Here is a 19,747-nt window from a genome sequence, read left to right on the forward strand (position 1 = left end):
TTGCATATCCCTACAAGTGACACTTTAAGATTGGCAGTGGATCATCTCATTTGCATCTCATAGTAAGGATTGTGTATAATTTGCCATGGATGAAATTCCACAAAAATGTCCCAGCATGCTTTGAGCAGATTTGATGATTTGAGTCACAAGTGTGCTGACACTGACATCTTGAACGTCAACACTTCCATAAGTGAGTTACGATGTAATACAGGACCATTGTTATGAGAGCAAATAGAGAGGGCAAAGTCTGCCAGAGAAGGTGAGAAATAGTTTCTCATTTCTAATTGCCGAAAAGACTCATAAATGCAATTTAATTTGAAGAAGCCAGACGTGGAATGATTTTCACATCTGTTTCAGTCATAAACAAACCGGAATTAAAGCAAATTTATGGCTAATGGGGTGTTTAAAGATCTGGGGCTTTCCCAAACACCATTGCTGTCTGCAGTGAAAAACACTCTCAATGAAAAAAAAAAAAAAAAAAAAAAGGGATTTAACAACATTGCCTAAATCTAGACAATTACATCTTCAAGAATACCATTTCCACCTGTTCAGTTGCATTCCTGCAACCATGCCAAACCCTTAAAATGGGCTTGTGTGTCTTGTGTGGCCAGGCTAGACATAATGGCTGTCTGATTATTCATGCACTAAATACCAAAAATTAGAGGGAAAACAAGGAGGCGTTTGCAGACTGCAGCAGTAAGCTTGCGATGAAGCAGATCATATCATACCGTGTTTCTAACAAGTATAAGGACAAAAAACTATTGACCGCTGGTTCAATTGAGGCTGTAAAATGCATCCATTGATTTGAACATACGTTTTGAAGTCTACCAATGTCATAAAAGTCATAGAAGCAAGTCTGCTCATAAAGACATTCAGTTCAAGTTGTGCCCTCAAAATATAACTGCTGTGTCGAATCCAAACTTCTAACAGGACTGCACCCCTGTTATTAGTGAAAACAAGCAGTAGTAAATGAGACCACTGCTGTCAGGGTACAAAGGGGAAAGTGTCCTTCTGCTGTTTGTCCAGGCGTTGTTAATGTAAACAGTCAATATGCTGCAGGCAATGATATGAAGATGTGGAACCGGTGATCTGTGACAAAATCAGCCACCCTTATGCTTTTAGTAATAGGTTATGGAACTCGTACAACCTACCCTGGTTCATCTGTGTCAACAAACTAGAGAACAGTGCTAGCTTACAAACCCACTTTAATGGCTATAAATAGCACTTTGTGACATGTTCCACTTCTTCTGATGGCCTGTGTCTTTTCTGTAAAGGGAAGGACTAGAAAAGGAGAGGGCTTTGTACAGGAAGACTGGAGACGCCTCATATGACAGAGAAGGAAGGGGTGTGAAGTGGTGAATATGGCTATTTCAAAACCCACTGGTCTGTTTTAAATTATTGAGCTATCTGTGAAAAGTTACTCCTGTGTCCTGACAGAGCAGCAGTAGCCAGTTAAGACAGAAGAGGTGAGAACTGAGGAAACTGGAATAAAAAGACAGAAGACAGGACAGTATGTAAACTGTTTAAACTCCTCAGTGTCTTAAAATGGTTTGTTTTTAAAGTCAGAGTAAAATACAGTTTGCATTGCAACCTTTTTTAGTTCCATAATCAGAACTTATGATCACACAGGAAATCAAAATGTTGCTTCCGAATGTTCATGTACCCTAAAATCGACCACTGTCTGGCAAATGACTTACAAGCACCCCACATCAGACATTTTTGTGTCAATTCAGGATCACTTTTCCCTACGGTGCTACTGAACCTCCAAGATGGAAACCAGGAAGTAATCACATAAACAATGGAAAGCGTGATATGGAGTTTGCATTTTCCCTCTAAATTAAATTTTTACTCCACTGATGGTTATGCTTAGTGTTGGGGTTTAGGTTAGGGGTAGGGTTAATAAAATATGCATTCCTGTTGACTCTATTACATAATTTACAACTAAAAATTTAACTCACTTTTGGCACCACTCTGTGGACATTTCACCCAGAAATGGATTGGGCCCATGCCCATATGTTTAACAACACTTCCAGCTGTGGCCACTGGTGGCAGTGATATTAATTTAGGTAAAAACAGACCGATTTCTGTAGTAGAACTTTTGACCTACTGTTGCCGAATTCACAGGTGATACAGGATATTCAATGAGAAAAACAAAATGTAGACTGGACTTGACTTTTATCTATCGGGAATTCATTGGATCATCAAAAGTGGACATTTCATACCCAAATAGGCCCAGCTTGTTTTGATGAAGTGTAAGAGTAAGAGTGATTGGTGACGTCACTCATTTCAGAGGCGAAAATTATGAAGATATATACACATATATATATGTATATATATATTTTTTATTAACGTGCACTGATGAATTGCACACAAAAATACAATGAAAGTGCATTAAGAAGTAAATAAGGTCCATTTTTATTTCATGTTGACTTGTTCAATTGCCATCAATTTAGTAGCAGATTAAAAGCATGTCTGTTTTTAAACAGAGAAACAGAAGGAAGAAAAAAGAAAGGCTGATCTGGAAACCACCACAGCTGACACTGTGCAGGCTCTGTGTGAGAAATACAAGGCTGTTCTTCTGACTTTGGGCAGGGACATGAAAGCCATTTTGTTTGATCTTAAAGTTGAATACCTTTCTCACAAAAAAAATAAATAAAATAATTTCATTATTCCATTTCTAAAAGCTCCCTCTTTGATTTCATATAAGGCATTTACATCTTCTTATAAAAAAGTTCCCTAGCACATTCCTGTTGGCTTCTGAAAATAATTCTATGGGACGGCAGACCAGATGCACCAGTGTTAGTGAGACTGAGTTGCTCATTGCTGAATTTTAGTTTACATATCATAATGGCAGAAAAAAATATTACATATGTGGCCTATTTGTGCAAGTGTATTTTCCCCCATACTGTATTCTCTGGAAACATTTCTAAGAACCCTGTGATTTTTACGAGCTTGTGTCGGTCAGAGGAATGTGACCTGTATCATCTTGAGAACTGGAGAGAAGCTAATTTTTTGCACATTGTTGGGCCTGGCCTCTACTGTAGATATCTATTTATCACTCCTCAGCCCTAAGTAAAAGAAAACACCTGTCAGTCTAAATGAGCATCAGACCATCACCATGTTGCACCACCCACTAGACACGATAGTTGACATAAGCTGACCTGGAAAATGGAACTAATTACAAAGCACTTGTTTAGGTCAGCAGGTCAGCCAGCACTGAGGAGGTTCTATTCTCCTTAAGAACACTGTTAAAAAATAGGATGATAGTGGAGAGTAAGTATAAAAGAAGACCACACACACACACACACACACAAACACACACACACACACACACACACACACATACACAAACACAAATAAATCTTAAAACAGAAGATCTTTATAGGTGAAATGTATATTTTCTGTCTCACTAGTGACACCAAACAAAATTATAAAAATAATGACTGTTTTCAAACAGTTTTCCCAAATATTACCCCCATCTGCCATTCACACGAGACTGAGAGAATTGAGGAGACATGGACAGGGTTTTTCTGACATTGAAAATTTCAATGAAATTCAGCAAATTCGATGACATTCATCTTGTGTTTGGCCCTTCATAAGCGCTACATATACTTCTCATCTGACACGTGCATCTGTCTTTCACGTGAGCGTGCTATCTCTGGATCGCGATGCCGACCACAAAACTTAGGTAACCCATTTGAATTCTACTTTTTTTAACCTTAAACACTATGAAGGAAGTCAAACATCTCAAATGGCTAGACAGCCTGAAATTCTAACCAACACTGACGAGGAAAACAGCAACAACACCGTGTCATGCGCCAAAACAAAGGGTTTTTAAACTAAACATTATCAACTTACCACAATTCTGTTTGAATGATTTTAGATATTAAGAAAATAATATATTCATACATTCTCTATAGAGATGACTTTAATCATTAAGAGCATATAACTGTTATTTTTGTTGGATTTTTTTTAACCTAGTATTATTTTCTTTGTTGCATTGCTTTGAGAAAATGTAGAGTTGCGTGAGGAAAGTTTAAAATAATAATAATAATATTGGTCAACAACATATCAGACTGAAATGTGGCATAATGTGAAATTTAGCATTATGCTAAGGCTGATTTAAAACCAAATTAAGTGTTTTTTGACTATGTTTGTCAAGTTCCAAATAAAGAGAAAATGATAAAAGAGGAAGTTTTCATTTATAAAGTATTTAATTCACTCAATGGATTATCCAAAAATAGACATTACAATATGGTTATTTAAAATATAAACCATTTTTTACCCCAGAAAAAAATTACTATATTATGATATATATTGTCATTGGGATATAAAATTATTCATATCATGATATAAGATTTTGGTCATACCGCCCACCACTAGCTGGGATAAGACAATAAATAAATAAATAAAAAACTCCATCAGCTTTAAACTTTAAAAGCTCAATAATAATTTCAAAACCAAGGCAGTATTTTTTTTTAAACTACTAAGGAAAAATCAATTTACAAAGACATGATACATTCAAAACTATAACAAATTAAATGATATAAAAATTGTGCAATCAAGACATCTGTTACAAATTCCCAAAATTTTGCTTGGCTGTTCCCTGACACTAATGGCTTAATGACACCTACCCTTAGCACTTGCGGTGTCAGCCACTGTTTTATACCCAGTAAAGTGGTCTAGGTTCCTTCTCTTTCACAGAACAGCTACATTTGGTTTTCACTTTAGTTCAAGCAATAGCTTTATTATAATGAGGCCATAAAATGTACCACCATTACTCAACACCGACACCACACACTCAATTAAAAGAAATCAAGCCTTCCCTCTTTATGTCAAAATGGCTCTGTCTTACACAGCTCAGCTCCTCTCAAATTCCCTTGAACAGCTTCCTTCCTCTTTCTCACATATTCCTACCTTCACCCTCTTCTATTATCTCTCTCTGTGTCTGAGAAGGTCCAACACAAATTTCGAGCTCCTATCGTTGCAGAGCAACAATTGATAAGCCACAGACACATTTCCACCCAAATAAAAGCTCCGGCCAAAGTGAGCCTCTCAGGGGAGGGATGAATTATGGCTGTTTTGGTCGGTTGGGTGGAGGCAGACTGCCCTAGAATGTGCAGGGCAGTCACTATTAATGAATATATGATCACCATTTTTGTACTTCAAAAGGGCCTAGGAAGACTGTGTATCACTTGCCTAATGATTTCAGTGGCATTCTCTGTTTTTGTCCTGGATGACATTACCTATTTCACTTTAAGCCAAAGAAATGCCTCTGCAATTGGAATCAAGTGATAGCATGTTCAATTTGAGAGGAGAATTTGGGACGTCTGCCAATATGTTTCTTTTAGGTGAAATCTGTACCAAGCTCTTATAATAAACACAAAATCTATGTTTTATAACACCAGTTAGGTTACTCCTGTGAATACTACTAATTTCAGAGCTTGTTAAATATGGTGAATGTTGCTTTATGCTGCATTTTCTTTCTTAAAGTCTGTTGTGTTTGTTCATTAAAGTGTGAAAATGGCCCGTGGACTTTCTCCTGTGGCTCTCTGGTTTGGAAGCTAAGAGACGGACCCCATATGGGCTGGGAAAGAGAGAAGAGTGAAAGAGTTGAGGAGAATTGGGGGATGAGGAATAGGTGAGAGGGGGTCGGTTCTGCTAGAACAATTATCTTGTTCCTGAAACCTGCTATTTAATGGAAATCATTGGTCCCTGCCAAACTACATGCCTGCATCTTGGTATGAGCTTTGGTATAGACCTTCTCTCTTTCTTTTCACTTTCTTTTTGCCATTTTTGATTGGACACTTTACTCAGAAGGTTCCTTTGTAAGGAGTGGTCATTAGTTTCAGAGATGCAACAAAAGGGGAACTCCATTAAAATTCCTTTCACACATTCAGCCTTTTTATTCAATCTATTTCTTCTGTCCATGGGCCAGCATTAGGGTCATCCTCATACTCACCCTAACAGTAGGAGCCTATAGAGTGGAATACAGCTGGCAAAGTCTGTTGTCAACATCATATCAAGGGCTTTACTTTGTGCCTTTGACTAGTGAGCCGTAAACAGTTACTGCTACAATGTTAGTGTCATTATACAGGCCATACTGTACCTTTACAATCTATTCTGGATAATCACTTCTAAAAGCAAGGCATTGGATTATTGTAATATGAAATGCTGTGCTGCTGGGTACTCTGGTATCGGTTTTCGAACAGTGGCACATTCCTTTAAAAAGCTGGGGTGGGCAATGCTGGAGCTACATTAAATAGATAATCCATTGTTTACCAATGAAGCACAACGGCTATAGAAAAGCTCTTGATGTGGATTGAAACATGGAGGTGAAAAGACCACAGACACAATCCCAAAACAACCTCTGTGAGATTCTCAGTCTGTTCTCATTCATCATTCATACTTATATGTATAACAACAAGGATAGTTATGAAAGTGTTCATTTGTGGGGTGAGGTCTGCAAAAGATCAAAAGGATCTTACAGTATATACATCAGGGATGTACAGTATTGTATTTTTTATAGCAGGACTGACCCTTATCTTAAACATAGCACCATTTAAATTAACATCCAATATATTACATAGGAAAAAGAGCTAGATAGATCTCTTGCCTGGCTGACATTTTAAGGAATGTTCTGGGTTCAAAACAAGTTAAAGGGATAGTTCACCCAAAAATGAAAATCCTCTCATCATTTACTGACCCTCATGCCATCCCAGATGAACACAAAAACAGGTTTTTTAGAAAAATATCTTAGCTCTGTAGATCCTTTCAATGCAAGTAAATGGTGACCAGCCCTTTCAAGCTCCAAACATCACATCATTTCAATTACAAATAATTTCAACGCATCTCTTTATAAAAAAATAAAATAAAAATCTTGGTTACTGTAAGGCACTTTACAATGGAAGTGAATGGGGCCAGTCAATAAACGTTACATTATGCACCATTTCAAAAGTAAGAAACGGGCCAGGAACTACAGTTAATGTTCACATCAACCATTAGAATGTGAAAAAAAAACAACAAAAAAAACAACTTGATCTCAGTGATTTTGACAGTGGCATAATTGGGCTGGTTTGAGTATTTCTGTAACTGCTGATGTTCTGGGATTTTCACACACAACAGTCACAAGACATAACTCAAAATGGTGCCAAAAACAAAAAACATCCAGTGAGCGGCAGTTCTGTGGACGGAAATGCCTTGTTCCTAATAAAGAGCTCGGTGAGTGTATATCCAATATTATAACTTTGTTGTCATGACATAACGAAGATAAACCCTGCATTCTGGTAAATGCTGTAACACTGTTAAATCACTGATTTTATCACACTAAAATCATGTCAAAACATCTCGTAGCTATACTTTTCAAACAGTGTGTATTTTTATGTGTATGGACTGGCTCTATTCATTTCCATTGTAGGTACCTTCCTGTAGCCGCAATTTTTGCTTTTTTTGTTTTTAAATAAACAAGGGACAAGTGGAAATTATTTGTTGTCGTAATCAACATTATGCCACAAATGCTGTCGATTGAGCTTAACTTGTACTGAACCCAGAATATTCCTTTAATAGGACATTTAAATGGGTGTTCAATAGTTAGCTACATGGAATGAAGAGAAACAAAAGAAGAGGAACTTAGGAAATTAAGATCCTTATCTGTATGCAACGACTTTAGGCAATAACTTAAGCATTAATGCATACAAACAGGTTTATCAGTCATACTCTATATTAATCCAACAATAAAAGCATTTAAATGCATAAAACGAAGCATTTTTGAGAACGTGTTGATCCATTGGGACTAAGGATAATTAATTGGCTAAAGTCAACAGCACAGTCTGTAAATAAGCTCTTCGTGACACAAAGTAAAGTACATGCAAATTACCCAAACAACATTCTCTCTAATCGTTCATGAGCTGCTGACCAAGTGCTATGCTCTTTAGTATGGTTTGGAAAAAAATGTGTTTACTTAGGTTTAGGGAAAGGGAGCTAAAATCAATGGACTTCAGCATTTTAACAAAGCACTTCCCCTAGTTCAGCCACAGAGGGGAAAAGCTATGAGAAAACCACTCCTTGACACTGAATATGGCACAGTCCATTTTTACATGCAGAAGGGTGAAGAATAAATGAAATGAAACTGTATCTGACAAATTACCAGTTTTACAGCAAATCGCCCATTTACTGGCAGAAAAGATGATTTTACACTACAAAGAAATTTCCTTTAAAATGGGGGTAAAGAATGGTTTTCAGTAGGCTAATGAGTTATAAATCTAAGCTCATTTCTTGACTATGCACAAACGTCTCATTTTCCTCTTCCTGTTTTAACAATCTGTGGCCTGAAGATAAAAATATCACATTAAATAACACCATTCCCTCCTATGAAACTCATGAAAGGCCTTATGAACTGAAATGGCTCCAATCATGGAGAGCATGATGGTTATAAACAATCTTTTAGTGACTGCCATGTTCGGGCTTTCAAGCAAAGCCAATAATCAAGTCATGGACAAGGCATTCCAATTCGCTCTATGCAACCACCATTTTGTGGCTTCTGTGGGGTGGCAGAGGAATGCTTTTTTAATCCCTTTTGGACCCATGCCCCTTTTTCTGGACAAGACAAGGGTTCTTTGGTGCTCTCGTCTGGCTTTGTAGATCTTTGCAGACTGGGCATGTATCCACAGACACCCTGGAGCTTGACAAACTTACTATTGAGGCCCAGACTAAGGAGCCTCCATGCTTAGACATAATATATCAAAGTAAAGCAGACCGCTGTGTGTGCTAATCCATGGGGCAGATAGATGTCAGGGTGACACCTCAATGAGGGGGATGGCTACCGCATAGCAAACATTTTGAACACTTGTAGATTCTTCTGAAACACTTCACTGTTGGTCACCAACATATGTTATGTTTTGGACTAGCTTTACCAGCAAGACTTCCTTTTACAACAAGTTTCACAAAAAAAAAAAAAAAGAAGAAAAAAAAAAAGACAACGCTGATAGCATTATGGATATGCTGGTCCACCGCCTAGACCAGCACCAAACCAGAACTAAGCAGCATAAACCAGTGTGAACCAGCATGGAAATTAATGCACGTGTAAGCTGGTTTTTTCAGCAGGGTTAAAACTGAAGTAAAGCAACAGATATTAATGGCTTATCCTGCATGTGTTGTGTTTTGGATGCTGGGCCCCATCATGGGATTCTGCTGTGCTGGTCTACCCACCAGACTTCTTACCTAGTTTATCATCAGAAAGACCATGCTGGTTCATGGGCTTTACAATCTACAGTAGATTTACAATGGTTATAGTGGTCCACCAGCTAGACCAGCACCAAACCAGCACTAACCAGCCTGGATCAGAATGGAAATTCATGATGCTGGTCTTTTAAGAAGGAATATGACAGACCCAGAGGAAATGTGATGTGTCAATGGAAAATTAGTTACCTGTTAATGTATAAACACTGTAAAATGTGATTAAATCTCATGTTAAAGAGCACATTAGGGTATTTTTTATGGCATGTGGAGCTAATGGAGTAAATGACTATAATGCAAAAATAATAGTGTAGGACTGTGTGGCAAGGGCGTGGTTGAGTGCCCGCTGGGGAGAGGTGAATCGGTAAAGATTCATCCCTGGGTGATAATTAAGTCTAACAGCTGTTTCTTGTTGCAGTAATCCAGAGAGAGCGATAAGAGGAGCCCACGCCAGAGAGAGAGAGAGAGTGATGCACAGGAGTGCGACGCATTAGAGTGTTTACAGACGTTAAAGAGTGTTATTTTTTGTAAATAAAACTGTGTGAAGATACCTGAACCACGCTTCCTCCTTCCCATACCGACCAGTTCTGTTACAGACTGCTTGGCTGTACAGTGTATGCTGCTTCTGGGTTTGGATGAGACTTTGAGGCCATGAATCAAACAAATGAATCCCATTTGAAAAACTTGCCTGGTCTAGACAAGACTCCTCCATACGGTCTTATTGTCTCTGCAAGAATTATTATAGAAAAAAAAAAGAGGAAAAGGAAAAAAAATAATGATGTAAACAATAGTGTTCCTTAAGGAAAAAGCAATAAGGTTTATATTTTTAAGAATGGGGGAAGGATGAACTTTTCACACCTCCTACGCAGACTAAATCTCTAAATCTCTAAAATGGCATCCAACGTCTCTGCATAAACTGACAGGAACTAGACAGAAAGGACACACAAGGAAACAAACATAGTCTAACTCTTACTATTTCTTCGCTTTTCCAAAATCTTTTTCTTTCAGTTTTTTTCCTATGCCGGGTGCCATTTGCTAAATCACAGGCTGCCTAATAAGGAGACTGTGGTTTCTGTTGGAATGACTTAACTAGTGTTTAAAATCCTATTTGTGTGAGAGTCTCTGATGGGAAAGTGAGTGTGTGTGTGTGTGTATGTGTGTGTGAGAGAGAGAGAGAGAGAGAGTGAGAGAAGATTGTCCTTGTGTCCGTGGGCTGAAGGAAATCTAGTCTTTAATATGAAACGAATTAAAGTAATATTCTGGGTTCAATACAACTTAAGCTCAATTGACAGCATCTGTGGCCTAATGTTGATTATCACAAAAAATTATTTTGACTGGTTACAATGAGGCACTTACAATGAAATTGAATAGGGTCAGTATATAAATGTTAAAATACACACAGTTTCAAAAGTATAGCAACAAGAATGAAACAATATACGTATATGTTATACACGTTAACATGATTAACATGATAATTTCTCATTTGTAAGTCGCTTTGGATAAATGCATCAGCTAAATGAATAAATGTTAAATTTTAGTACCCCATTCACTTCCATTGTAAGTGCATAACTATAACAGTGATTTTTGCTTATTTATATAAACGAGGGATGAGTCAAAAAAGAGAGATGCACCGATGTATCAGATGCCGATATTTATCTGCCAATTATTTAATTAAAAATAAATAAAAATTAAAACCATGGTTTAATTATATTTAATTAGTAACAGACTTTGTAAAAACTCCCTTTCCAGAAATAATAAAACCCACAATATGTAGAAGGGTTGGCACTCTTCAGAACATGTAATATTTAATTTGTATTCTTTCGCGTTCTCACGTTAATCTGGAAAAAAAGCCATACATGGACGTGATGGCACTTACCTATTGGGGCACCATCCAAAATGCTTTGAAACCAGTAGACTTTGACTTCTGAGATATTGGTATGATATCCATTAATGCTGCATGACTGACTGAATTAAGACTGCAATCGTAACATGGCCTTGCGTGGTTACTAGATCTTACGCTTCATTCATTTCATAAACACAAATGTTTTTTCATATCAGTCATCATGTTATTATATTTAGTTATTTTATCTTTGTATCTTCTATTTATCTTTCATTGTGGCTCTCTTAAAACTTTTGGCCTGTCATGTGTTCAACAGAACCAATCCATGTACAATGCAATTGATTTATTGTTAGAACAGTGAAAAAGCTTTTATACCTCTTTGTAAATTTTTAAAGCATAATTTCAAAGTAAAACAGTGACAAAATAAGGTAAGTGGCAAAATATCGGTATCAGTATTGGCTAGGGTTGCTCCAATACCAAAATTTTGGCTTCAGTACGATACCAGCACTGGTACCTCAGTATCGATACTAAATCGATACATTGGCAACAAATAAATAGCCTCAGATTACTGATGAAATCACAGAAAATGATTTGATTAAAAGAACTGCATAAAGTCTTGCACTTTTCTGGATTCCATGTTTTATGTTTAATTAAATGTTATCAACAAAAACAGTGTTTAATCAAATGAATACATAAAGCTTTTATAAAATAAAATATAGTGATTAATTAAAATAAAACAAACATATATATATATATATTTTATATATATATATATATATATATTTTTTTGTCAAATAAAATGCTGCACAACTGAGCATCACAGTATACAGTACATGAAAACATTAATTAAAAAATTCTGATTACCTGTGGCACAAGGCTGCTATGGCTTAATCACAGTACACTTGTTTTTGTGATATTGCTTACATGTAATAATTGCAATAATAATAATACTTATTATAATAAAACCATTTATTATTAAACTATCGTTTTTAGTAGTATTATTGCAGTTACTTTGAATATGATATTTCTATTTACAAAAGTAAAATGTTTCTGTCGTAATGTCTTCAATTTCACGCATCCAGTTACACAGAGTTTTATTTTGGGGGAACTTTTATTTTGACGTACCTTTGAGTTGTGTGAGTGTTCACAGCAACGCATAGGCTTAAACACACATTATGTGCAACATATGTGATCTGTTTGTATAAGTGTGTGTTTGTGTGAAGGATGACACGGAGCACAGCAGCACCTATCATTCATTCTGAAGTGTGCATCTCGTGCATACTATTTAATTAATTAAATGACATCCTTCCACTGTTTAATGATAACACTTGGCCATTTCACGTATTTAATTTGGTTAATTGTCAGATTGTCATTGATTTCTTCTCAAAAATGTCACATCCCTAATAACACCACACTGTAGTATGGCACCGAAATTAGCAACAAGATGATGTCGTACAGTTTTAAAAATTTTGGTATCGTGATATTTCCTTAGAACCCTTATACCGCGTAACCCTGATCAGCCTGTTTTGTGTGTGTGTGTGTGTTAAAATCTGTATCTGTGAAAAATGTTCATATCGGTGCATCCCTAATTTTCTGTGGTCAACATAATGCTACGAATGCTGTTGATTGAGTTTAACTTGTATTGAAGCCAGAATATTCCTTTAAGTAACATTAATAAACAAGAAATCAAACTGCAACTCGCTATGTTTTGGAGTCAAAAGTAAAAGATTACGTTTTGGAAAGTAGTGGGGTCAAAGATTCCCAAAATGAAAATACTCAGATAAAGTACAGGATCCAAACCACTATAATCATGTATAATCTTGCATCAAGCAAATTTAGAAAGGCAAAAACAAGTGGACCTAAACAATTAATGTGAACAGCCGAAGGACTGGATGAGAGCCATAGGCCCCGTTTCCACCTGGTATTAAGATGCATTTCGGGTGATCCGATCACATGTGGTCTGCGCTAAATACAGGTCTAAACGGGGTTTAAACTGTTTTGTGATCGAATCACAAAAACCACATACGAATGTGGTCAAAAATGTGAGGTGTAAATGCTAATCCATCCTGTATGCATTCTGGCAGCAGCACCACCCCTCACCTGTCAATCAACCGCTGCACTAAAATAAGAGCTTAAAGTTTGCCATTTTTGAGTGGCTTTAAAAGGAAATAACCCTCTGATTGTAAAATTTGAAAATGTGGATACATATATAATCATGAGAGCTTCACTGATCTTCATATAGTGTGTCTAATATCAACACAGATGACAAGCGCAAACACCTGAAGCTCCTTTAATACAGGTAATCCACTAAAATAACAGATAATTCTGCTCGAAATGTTGCGTTTGTGCTTAGATTATATTTTAACCGCTTTTTTGCGCTTTCTTTGTCTTTACTTACTTTGTTACTCTTTATAATCATGCAGTAACATACTGACATACTGATTGATGTATGTCGTCATGAAATAGAGACCCTCCCCTCCAAATCTGAACACAAGTGATTACAGGAAACGCATTTAAGTGACCAGGTATAAACAGTGATGTGTCTCACCTGACCACATGTGATCGGATCGCCCGAGATACATCATAATACCAGGTGGAAATGTGGCCATAGTGTGTCTGAGGAGACCGGTAGTGCTAGTGACGTGTCTCCCTCTATCACATTGGTATGACTTTATTTTCCACACGTTTCTAGAAAGAGAGAAAATTATCTGGCCCAGGATGCAATGTCCTATGACAAAAATAAGAGATCCACTCAGTGTTTGTTTTGAGTCACGGCAAACCAAACCTCTTATTCTCAAATTCTTGTGTATGTGACTTAAGTTGAATTGGCCTGAGCCTCATTTTGTCTCACTAACTGTATTTATGTGTGTAATTTGTGGGTGTGTGACTTGAATGCCAGTATTTTTCAGAAACACATGGCTTTGTTTGGGTTACTGAACCCATGAGAAAACCCTATTAGAAGAACGTTTAAATAAATTATTCATCAATAGGGCCCTAAGAGGATGCAAGGCAGTCATTAATACTGTAGAATAACATTTACAGTCCAGTTGATGACCACTTTCTTGGAGCAGAATTTCAACTAAAGGACAGCAGAGGCACTGTTATGTCTGATGGGAATCAAAACAATTTCGTCAGTTGGAATTCAGCAGTAAGGCATGTAACTTTTTTCTTTTTCAGTGAATAATCTGATTGAGTCTTTGGAAAGGAAAATGGGAAGTGGGTTAAACAGAGTATTTAGCCCTGTCAGATGATTTCCATGTCTGTAATACTCTTCCCCATTGATGATAATGATGTACAGCTGCAAAATAAACATGTTGATGAGCTGATCAAATGCTAAAACCTAATGTAGTATGTTGACATAGTGAGGAAAATGCACTGAGAATGAATTGCGGCAAGTAAAAACGGCAGTCATTTGCATGTGATTTTTGCGCTGTTTTAGTGCCCAATTCATTAAAGAAATTATGCAAATCAGGTAACACCCCAAATGCGTCTATGCGCTGAAATACCATGCACAAAAGTGGCTAAACTGTTTAGTGAATTCGCCAAGTATAATATAGTAAAATATTTTTTCCTCATTTTTAAATTCCTCTGGATAGCATCTGTTAATTGTAATGTAAATATATTATATATAATAACTGTGGAAATCAATGCCATACCGTTTTAAGGCTGGATGAAAACATTACATTTCTCTGCAGACTCATCTGGATTCCATAAATACCTAATAGAGGGATTTATGCGATGACGCTGTGGTATGGTATGACCAATGCAAGCATTCACAAACAGAAACATTCCTAATTCAATTAAAATTAAACCCAAATAACCATAGGTTGCCAAGTTTATTGCCCAATCATGTGGTGGCACTTTTAGCCATGCTCACAGCCTCTACTTTCTGAATAAACCTGCAGGACATGACGTGATGAAAGAAGTGTGTTTGGTTGCATAAGATCTGCCACACAATGCCCTCCAGATTTAATATCCCCTTATTGAGTCTTGGCTGAATGTAAACGGATTAGCAGTTGCTACTTGTACTCAGACACGTTTCCAGGATCCACAGTGCACTGGGAATTCAACAAGAGTACAAAAATTTTGCAGGTTTTTTTTTTTTTTTTTCAGCTAAACACATTTAGTATGGCAACAACTGTCCACAGAGGAATTGCTAGGGGGTATTTACACTTGGTCACTTCGTGCATTTTTACTGATCAGATAGCTATCTGATCATGACAAGACCAAGTGTAGATTCCCTTCAAGATGGATTTGAGACAGATATAAATCCAGAGGTGGTTTGAGATGCATTCCAGATAAAACTTGGTCAATTGTAAATGCATCTGGCTGTTCAAGTTACATGTGTAAACCTTAATCCACCCAAACAGCATTACATCAGTATAGGAAAAATGCAAAACAAAACAGCTGCTACCGAGTTTGAACAGGGCTCGCGTCTTGCAATAAATAATAACAAATTAAAAAAGGGATGCATGTTGTAGGAGAGCTAGAAATTGTTTCTTTATTTATTTGATACTGATCGCTGACAAAACTGACACGAAATACAGACAAAGAGCGCAACTGACGTGCATGGACATATCTTACATACAACAAGCCCAGAGGGGAAAAATAAACAGCGAACACACATACACAGACACACACGTGCACTGGTCAAAGTCACTTGGAATCAAATAATAAATCATATCTTTATAACAGTGGTGTAAAGTAATTAAGTAAAAATACTTCAGTATTATACTTAAGTATAATTTTTGGGGATTTGTACTTTACTCGAGTGCAATTTAAACGAAATACTTGTACTTTTACTTAATTACATTTCCAAAGGAAAAATAGTAATTATTACTATACAATTTTATTTAAACTTGAAAAGTACTCACTAAATTTTTGCAGATAATTTTCTTCTTACTGGACTGAAGCCGCCCTTTTACTGCATCTGACAAATAACAGATGACAGTCATTTCATGTCGCATGGTGGCTGTGTGGAGTTCCGACCATCTGCAGAGGCAGAATTTCGGATCTGTTTTGAGCTTTGGATACGTTGAAATATTTGTGCGACTAGACCGTATGTGACTGTCTGTCCGACTGAATAAGATGTATTCATTCAAAACTAGGAGCACGAATTAAACACTGATGGTTTTTGTTCTAAACTTTATTCTAAATGTCTGCTACTTCTACTTATAAAGTGGAAAATGATCACTCACGTTGCATATATATACAGTATATAAAAACAAAAAGCTTTTGTAATTAAATGTGTACGTCATTTATTTCTATACTTGCCTTCATATTTAAATCATATCTATGAATTTCTTCTCCCTATCTGTGTAACGAACACTCCCCTCGATAACCACCAGAGAGCGCCATCACCCGAGTATTAACTGTTCTTATGATCTACAATTCCCATTATCCTCAGCGGGACTGATTACAATGCACCTTTACCCATTTCATGGACTATTTAAGTACTGCAAACACAGGGCTCAGTGCGAAGTCTTGTTTTTGCCCCGGCTAACAATTCTGAGCATTTTTCTATTCTAGTCTGTCTGTGTTTGAACTACTGCCTGTTATTATTGTCTTGACTCACTGCTGCCTGCCTTTTGACCTTGATCTGTTCCTGGAATACTCTTTGTCATTGTTTGCTGCCTGCCTCGACCCTCTGTCTGTTTTATGACCACGATTATTGGATTTGCTTACGTTGCTGTATATTTTGGATATTGACCTCTGCCTGTTGTATATTCTCTGTGACCTTACTAGTAAAGCTGCAAAAGGATCTACCTTCTGTTTCTCCTAAGTCTATGTTACAATTTGCTACAATTATCTTTCTCTAGGTCTCAAGGGGCTGGGTGCTCTAGACACCACAATTCATGAGTGCCTTCTCCCATGCAACGTTGCGTGACTGTGGCAATGTTTTTGCAAAATAAAATTATGTGGTTCATTACACATATAATAGCAATTCCGAGGTGAAATGTCCACTGTGTGGTGATAAAAGAGTGTTAAATGTTCTCTTAAACAGATGAGGTTTTTAAGGTTAATGCTGTATCGAGTTTTAAATCGAAAAAACCTACCACCCTACCCTAAACCTTAAACCTAAATGATAGTGTCAGAAGAAGCAAACGTGACATGAAAAATAAAAATTTCTGAAGAAACCACGTCATTTTGTGGTGCTTCTGTGACACTTTTGGCTTACGTATCGACACTCATGCTCTTCAGGACTCGTACCCTGTGCTTTCTATCACAAATGCAACGTTCTATCAGTTGAGCTAACGCGCAATTTGATCACACTTAAACAACCTTGTTAATGTAGTTGTTTATGTAATGCAAATGTTAACAGTAGTCATGTGCTATAGTAAAAATGTTTAGATGTCATAAGATAGCATTGTGTGAGGAACAGAGCGAAAAGTGTTTATGAACTGATAATTTGCTGTTTTACTCATGATTTAAGTGAAAGGGGATGAAAATTATTGTTGTTTTAGCGACTCTAGTGTTCATTCCACCAGGAAATTGCTGTGATATGTACAACAGGCCACATACAAATCATTTAGCAAATATGTAGTTATTGTATCATGATTCTTTGACCAGGTTGTAAATGCCACTGGGGGAGAAATATGCCAGTCATCAGATACAGTGAAAAGGCGACCTAGCAAACCAGTCGAATTTAACAACATACTCTCTCATACAATCTCCTTTCTTGATTTCATTCTAGCTAGGAAAAAAGTTACTTTTTACTTTTTTAATACTTAATTACATTTTAATTTGAATCCTTTTTTTTACTTCCAAGTATGTTTTTGGCTAGATACTTGGACTTTTAACTGAGTAAAACTTTCATTCAGTATCCATACTTTCACTTAAGTGTAAGTTCTGAGTACTTTTTACACCCCTGCTTTTAATTCGTAGCCCTGCATTAGCATAAACACAGAAGTGAACTCTGTTTTATTTGCGTACATCATGGTGTGATGAGGAGGAGGGTGGGGCCAGGACGTGACTATGCACGCCCGGCCCCCAATAGGGCTAATCAGCCGAGGAGCAGGATAAGTGCAGCTGTGTGTGGCTCTCTCTCTCCCGAACTGCTGCATTCAGATGCACTTATCCCTCTCCTCGGCTGTTTAGCCAATTGGGGGCTGGGCGTGCATAGTCACGTCCCAGCCCCGCCCTCCTCCTCATCACACATGGGAATTGAAGATTGGATTTATATCAGTTTGGCGGAGACCCATTAATGTGGCCAAGTGTAAATGGAATGTGCTTATTTATTCGGTTAGCAATCCGATCAGTAAAAATGCATGAAATGACCAGGTGTAAATACCCCCTTAGTTTTTTATTAAATTATAGAAACATACTGGTATTTATTGGTCCATATTGGTAAAACACCTAAAATAAGACATTAGTCAGGGAGGACAATGTTAGAGACATGTTGGAATAAAGGCTAATTTATATTTACTGCAAAACATCTTTTAGTTCGCATAAAAATTATAAAGAAATGCATTGACAATTTTTGTTCTGCTAAGGTGTTCATTTGGTGGTATTTCTCCTGTTCAAACACATCCCTGAAATTCAAAACACTTTGGTATATGCAGTTGGCTTACTCATTTAGGGGTCATGCCTTGTATTATCTTGACAGTTTGATCAGCATAGAGACCTCCAAAGGGAGTATTTGCAATACCAATGTAGGGTGACCATACGTCCTCTTTTTCCCGGACATGTCCTCTTTTTCGGACCTTAAAAAAGCGTCTGGCCGGGATTTTTAAATTTGCGAAAATGTCCGGGATTCGGCTTTAGTTGCATTATGATGTGCATCTGGTCTAATACTTCACTGTGTGTGTGCACGCATATTTGCATTGCTTTAACCCCTCTTTGTAAGTCCTGCCTTCTCGCACACCAATTGGTCAATTATAAGAGGCTTGCAGCAACTATTGGCCAAATTCCTGACAGTAGCAGCAAATGACAGCTGAGTGGAAACAATGCCCAAACGAAAGTGCAAATTTACAGAAGATTTGCACAAAAAATTCCCATGCTTTCGTCCAGGTCGAGATCTGTGGGAAGCAGAATGTATGACATGTAAAGCTGGCACTTATGTGTCAGTTGCTAATAAAGGTGCAAGTGATTTAGAAGCACACATTAGCTCTGCAAAGCATAAAGGGTCAGCAAAAGGTGAAAGTTCATCAGGTAAATTAACAGACTACTTTTTGCGACCAGGTAAAATTGTTATCACATTGCTTCATTTTCCATGACCATTCAAAATAATACCAATAGTAAATGAAGGTACACTCAAATATTTTATCTTAGTACATGGACATTCAAAAGAATGTTGGAAATTTTTATTTATATATTTGTTATGCTAATAGAGTGTCTTTTTCACTGTATTAAAGTTTGCATTCATAGTAACACTGTTTTGAACCCTAAAAACGTGTCCTCTTTTTGGAAAACCAGAATATGGTCACCCTAACCAATGCATCTAGTCAGGCAAAGGATCATGTTCACAGAGAGCTGGATTCCACCCTGCCTCCTAACAAGGTTAATGGTTCATTTATTTTTAGCTATGCAAGGAAAATAAATCTCTGACAGGCATAACTATGTTTGGACCAAAGAAAATCACGTGTTGTCTTTAGAGTTGGGTCATCTTCAAAAAGGGCAGTATTCAAGTAAGAGGATAGTATTGTAAGCACCTAGTTTGGAAGATCTATAGTT

The 19,747-nt window shown here is 37.0% G+C and overlaps 1 protein-coding gene across 3 annotated transcripts in view; it reads right to left on the reverse strand.

Moving 5' to 3' along the window:
• The window catches only part of LOC127425505 (collagen alpha-2(VIII) chain-like), an 81,784-nt gene that overhangs the window by 43,134 nt on the left and 18,903 nt on the right, over nucleotides 1–19,747 (reverse strand). Inside the window, exon 1 of one of the 3 annotated variants that reach the window (XM_051671574.1) lies at nucleotides 9,786–9,902. The exons of the other annotated variants lie outside the window; for them this stretch is intronic. The gene's annotated coding sequence lies outside the window, so the exon portion shown is untranslated. Of the gene's footprint in view, nucleotides 1–9,785; nucleotides 9,903–19,747 lie in introns of those variants that run through there. 3 annotated transcript variants of the gene reach the window in all.

Source organism: Myxocyprinus asiaticus, chromosome 34 (genome assembly GCF_019703515.2).
Source record: "Myxocyprinus asiaticus isolate MX2 ecotype Aquarium Trade chromosome 34, UBuf_Myxa_2, whole genome shotgun sequence".
NCBI classification, from domain to species: domain Eukaryota; kingdom Metazoa; phylum Chordata; class Actinopteri; order Cypriniformes; family Catostomidae; genus Myxocyprinus; species Myxocyprinus asiaticus.